Source organism: Anas acuta, chromosome 15, assembly GCF_963932015.1.
Source record: "Anas acuta chromosome 15, bAnaAcu1.1, whole genome shotgun sequence".
In the NCBI taxonomy this organism is placed as follows: domain Eukaryota; kingdom Metazoa; phylum Chordata; class Aves; order Anseriformes; family Anatidae; genus Anas; species Anas acuta.
The window spans coordinates 6910131-6916130 of NC_088993.1; positions in this window are offsets into that span (position 1 = coordinate 6910131).

A 6000-nucleotide genomic window follows, 5' to 3' on the forward strand; every position below is an offset into this window, starting at 1 on the left:
GTACCTTCCCCACGGAGGAGCACCTGCATTTCGTTAGTGGCAGCCGCACGTGGGGAGCTCATCTGTGTGCTGCCTCTTTCATGGAAGAGAACCAAAAACCAGGTTGCGCCTACGTGGGATGAGCTGGAAATCAGTGGGTTGTGCCTGGGGCATGTACACGCTGAACCACAAAAGTGCACAAAGCCTTGGCAGCCCCGTGGCACAGCCGAGACCCTGGGCAGCGTGGAGCCCTGGGGAGGTCGCCTCAGCCTCGCTGCGTGCCCAGCAAGAGCAACGCGGGAGAATTGGGGGCTGCTGGTGCGGGGGGCTCAGCCACCGAGCTCCCCTGGGTCCTGGGAGTGCGAAGGAGGAGGGAGGGGGGCGGTGGGTCAGGGAATGGGGTCCTGAAGACAGAGAGACGGGATGTCTCTCTGCAACAGGAAAAATACTGCAAGACCACAGCCATCGGGAGACCTGCTGCACCAGCGAGCAGCCTGTGACCTTCAGCGGTGCTGGTGGCAGCGGGGACCGGATCGATGCCTGCAGCAGCCTCAGCAGGGGATGAGCAGGGTGAGCCGGGGGCATCAGCGGGCACCCTGCGCCCCCAGCACCGGCTGTTGGAAGGGATGGCAGTGGGGACAGCACCGCTGGGACCTGCGGACACCGGTGAGTAAGTGTCCGGGTCCTGTCTCCACCAAGCCCTGGCTGCACAGGTGCAGCAGCACTGTGACACTCGTGCTCCTCGTCCCCACGCGTGCCTCTAAAGCTGTTGGCACGGGGAAGCCCTTGCTTCCTGGCTGCTTTCTTGTGCCGTCTGCCGAGGGATGGGAAAGGCCGAGCAGGAACCGAGCGCTCCCAGGGATCGCAAGTGCTGCCCAGCACTTCCCGGCGCCCGTGATTAATTGTTGCTCTTAAATTCAGCGCTTTTATGCAGGATGGAGAACGGCCAGCCAGAAGCCCAGCTCCTGCCCCACCTGTCAGTAAAAAACATTGCAGTTGTATAGTTGTGGAAGGAAATAAGAGTAAATGCATCCTCTGTAAGTGGCTTCAGCTTTCTATGCACATCTGCATCCTACCATTTCCGCTTCGGTGGCCGGTCTGCTTCTGTTTTCCCTCTTCCCATGACCCGTACGCTGCTTTTCTCCTTAATCCTGTCTGCAGCTCCTGACGTGGGGCTCGGGGCAGCGCTGCAGCTATGGACAGCGGGGAGGAAAGGAGCCACAGCTGCCTCTGGCCAACTGCAACCGATGGAAATTTTGGGTAAGCTGCAGCCCAAGCCCAAGCCCTGTCCAAACTCAGGGCTACTCCAGGTGCTTTCTCCCTCCCTGATGCACGATGCCCTCTTCCCTCCTTTGGTTTGCCCAATTTTAACACTAGGGAGGGAAGCTGGCAAGCCAAAAAAAAACAAGTAAATGAGTGCAGGGCTGCACAGGGAAGCGGCGTGGAGTCGGGACACTCAGCAGGTGCCAGGATGGCTGAGCCCACAAAACTGGGGCTGGTGCAGCCCTGGTGCCCGTGGCGGAGCTGTGATCCCAGCAGGAATGCAGGGTGGGCTTTTTGCAGCCTGCATTGGTGGCAAGTGCAGCCAGAGAGTGTTTTCCCTCCTAGGGGTTATCCAGCTTTGCTTTGGGTGCGCTCCCTCCACCACCTTGGGTGGGATTTTGGTGTGCTCGACACCAGGGAGCACAGCCCTGTGCTGGTCCCACCGCCACGAGCTGGGAGATGATGGGTGCTGGGCGCCTCACCACGGTAAAACACATCAAGACGAGAAGGGACCCAAGATGAAGAAGCTGGAGGTGAAGAAGATCGAGGGCAGCAGCTCCTCCTGCACCAGGCCTGGGGCTTGGCAGCATCGGTGGGCAGAGGAAATCCAAGGAGAGGCACCGCAGAAGAGGGAAGGGCTCGCGGGATCGCAGTGCCGCAGAAGGAGGAGTTTTTTTCCATTGCTTGCAAACATCATCATGTTGTATATAAACACAAAATGCCAAAATGTGAGTCAGCTTAATGGCAGTTTGGCTTGCACACAGAAGGAAGACGATAAATGTTAGAGGCACAGTTTGCAGAGGTGATTTATGGGCGTTTCGGAGGTTTTCAACAAGTCGCTTCATGGCAGGTAGAACATGCTTCCACAGTCTAATAAATTTTTTGATGAGTTGCTTCCCATCAGTGAGGAGAAACCTCTCGGGCCCGGCTAGTGGCCAAGCTTACTTTTTTCGCCTTTGGCCTTGATATACTTTAGAAAGTGCAAATGCAGATGGTGTCTTCCTATGGGCAATAGGATAAGAATACATACCCGTGTATTTTTAATAGCTGCTAAATAAATGTAGTGGCACAATGCCCTGATCCAGCAGAACTAAAGATCCTATTCACATGAGGGAGCAGATTTAAGACGCACTCAGGAATCTTAATTCCCGAATTTCCCTCCCACACCCCCTTTTTTTTTTTTTTTCAACATAAAGAATCTCAATGAGCCAGTTGCGGAGACTTTGATATAACGTCATTTTTGTAACAAATGCTATGGTCAAAACGTTGCTCCGCAAACATTTACGCATGTACTTACATTTACACGTGTAAATAATCCCATTCAGGTCAGCAAAACTAACCACATATATAAAGTTAAGCATGTGTGAAAGTGTCTGCAGGATTGAGGCCAATGATTGCAAAACAGTTTAAACTATAATCCTCCATTTTCATTAGTTCTAACTTTCTTGAAAAACTTCTACCGTGGGCTTGAAATTCTCCATGTCTTGTTGAGCCAAAGGCGATTTTTCTCCCCAGGAAGTCCAAGCAAAACCCTTCCAGCTGTTTTCAAGTTGTTAGGCTTCAAAATTGCATTTCCCACCAAGGACATTCTGCCCTTTCAACTCAGATAGCTCAAAATCTATTGTGCAAATACGGCTAATTAAAGCCAGTTATTACCTGCTATACATGAAAGCCCTCAAACACCACAGCCTGGTAGATTTGGCTGCTCTTGCTAATAAATCAAGGAACTCTCCGAATCATTCAGGAAGCTCCTTGAGCTTTCACCACGCTGCAGAAACACTAAACACAAAGTTTACAGCCTACCAAGAAGTTTCTCAAGCCTCCTTTTCTGTAAGACTTAAGACTTCCAAAAAGTGGAGGTATTTCAGAACGCAGCATTTGGCGACCCACCTCCAGCCCCCTGCCCGCCATGGGCGAGCACCGGGGGGCAGCCCGGGGAAACCTCTGATTCCCAGGCCCCCAAGAAGCCAAGGCACTGATCTTTAGAGGCCAGTCTGTTGGGCCTGGTGATCTTGAAAATCTTTTCCAAAATAAATGAATCTACGATTCTGTGATTTTCTTTTCTTTGACCACTGGGACTCGGCGCGGGACCGCACTCCCAAATCTCGCTGGGTTCATCCTCTCAGAGCATCGCGGCGCTGCCTCCAGCCCCTGGGCACAGCCATGGGGGGCTCCCATCGCAGCTCATCACAAGCCCCATCACACGCGGCAGCGAGCAGCCACGGCCGTCTCGTGGTGAAATTTTGGTGAAATTTCTCACTTGTACAGTCCAGGCATCCTGCTCTTTTTTCAGCAGCTGGGAAGAGCACGGAAGCCTCGTCCTCCTCTCCAAGCGAGGTGGCAGAACAGACAGAACCTCAAAAATAAAACACGGCAGTCATCACGCTTCGTGTGTTGGGGGTATAATAAAGCAGGATTTAAGGGGTACGTGTTACTTGAACAGCCGTGAGAGGGGCAATGGGGAATTTCCACTGCTTTTCCACTGAGCCAAAGCTAAGGAAGGAACTGAAAAAGGAGGGTAAAAGTGGAGAAATTAGAAGACAGGAAAAAGCCACTTAGTTCACCAAGCCTGCTCCTCCGTGGGGTTGGCTCAGCCCCCGCGCTCCCGTCTCTCCCCAGGGCCTCACGTGGCTGCGTCCTGAGGTCGGGGAGCGCGGAGCCCCGGGGTGCTCCAGGGGCTGCTCTCCCAAAGCATCATCCGAGGGCACGGGATCGCTGTGTGAGCACTTCAGGCAGCAGCACATCTTCACAGCTTATCCAGGAGCAGGTTCTGTGGGATCCCAGGAGCTTACCCCTAATAACGGGGATGTTTTGGCTGGGCAGATAAGATGCAATCTGGTTGTTTGTTTGTGCCGGAGAAATACCGAGAGGCCACCTCAGCTCCTCGTTTCCTTTTCAGCCTTCTAGGAAATAATTTACCAATTAGCAGACAACATGCAGCGAGGAGATGGGGTCACACACAGTAACACGTCAGGCCACCTGCACCAAATCCCCTTTTAGACACCCTGCAGTACTTCACTCGCCTGTCCCGGTCTGCCTGGCACAACACCTGAGCAGCTCCTGCAATGCTTTCAGGGGGGCTCCAAAAGCTGCAGCCTGGAGACAAACCTCGCTGGGAAATGGCCAAAAAGCCTGCCATGGTTCTGCTTTTTTCTGACGGTGTCATTCAGAGCTCAGCTCGTGCTGTGAAGCATGAGGACTATCGGATTTTTGCTTATCACGTGTGGCTGTCGGTGCTCCCATTACCCAAGCGAAGGAGATTCCCTCTTTATAAAAGGACAAGGGCCCCACTCCTAAATCATGATTGCATCTAGTCTGGACCACGTAATTTCTCATTCCACAATCTTTCATTTTTCTATATGCTACTTTGTTTTTCCCAACTCACCTTTTTACCAGATTCTTGCTGTTTTCAGCACCCCAGAACTGATATTTCTCCCCAGCTGCAGAGGAATGCACCTCACCTTGCTTCCAGCTTCAGTCAATGACAGAGCAGGGTTCACATTGCTCCATACGATTTCTTTTTGCTTCACCAGAGCCTTAAACCTACCAGCACGGCAGAAGCTCCTGCTGCCTGTGCTTCATGACAGTAGCAGTGGGCTCCTTCCAAGCTCACAGGACACCAGCGCGTGTAAATCATCACTAACGCAGGCTGGAAATGGAAACAATCATTCCTCAGTGCCTCCCACATCAGCCTCTTAAATCAAACGCCTGCTGCTCAGGGGCATTTGCTCGGGGGGAGCACTGAGTTATCCACGATCCTCGAGAGCACAGCAGCCGCGGCCACCTAGGAGAACGCCCGGGTAGGGCTGAGAAGGTGGCTGCCTTTGGTCTTCTTGGGGAGAAAAAAAAATCACCAAAAAGCTGGTATTACAGATTTTTTTTAATTATTTATTTTTTAATGATTCTGGCACCCACGCCACAGAATAACAGATTTGCAGCTAAAATACTCCGTGACATTCTGAGAAGGGGAAAGAGAAAGTGAATGTGTTAGATGGGAACGCCGCGTTACTCAGACACAGCACCACAAACGTTCTGCTAACTTGTAAGTTGTGTAATTCCCTGTGGCACTTGGAGTCCTGGAGCTGGGATTTTCTGTGGATTTGCAGCAGGTCTTTCTTCAAAACCTGTGGAGTGTGCACAAGGTGGTTGCATAAGGCTGTAATTATGCCTATAAATTCTCATCCCCACCTCTTTTCAGTTGAATAATCCAAAACACTAAATATAAAATGTGTTGCAAGTTGCAACTGTACTTTTGAAAAAAAAAAAAAAAAAAAAAAAAAGTTATGCATTGCAGTGTTCACACACATTGCACAAATGACAAATGATTTTTTCCAAATCTCTATAATTTCCTCATAATAATGCAGGAAAATCCTGTACTGAGTGTCACCCTAAAAGGAAACCTGCCTGTGAGGTTATACGAATAGCTCAGGCTATTCTGAGGGTGATTCCATGGAAGAGAAATCCCTTACCCCTAAGGATCTTCCCACAGAAACTGTGCAGTGAAGGCAGGTTGTCTAAATAAATGAGCTGGTATACCAATTTTTATTTTTATTTTATTTTATTTTATTTTATTTTATTTTATTTTATTTTATTTTATTTTATTTTATTTTATTTTATTTTATTTATTTTATTTTATATTTTATTTTCTGTTTCTCTGTAGCATTGGCTTCATAACCCCTATTTTGCAGCATCACCTAAGTCAGGATGTCATCCAGGTACAGGAGCATGTACGAGGTCTTTGTGGTACTGCAGCACATA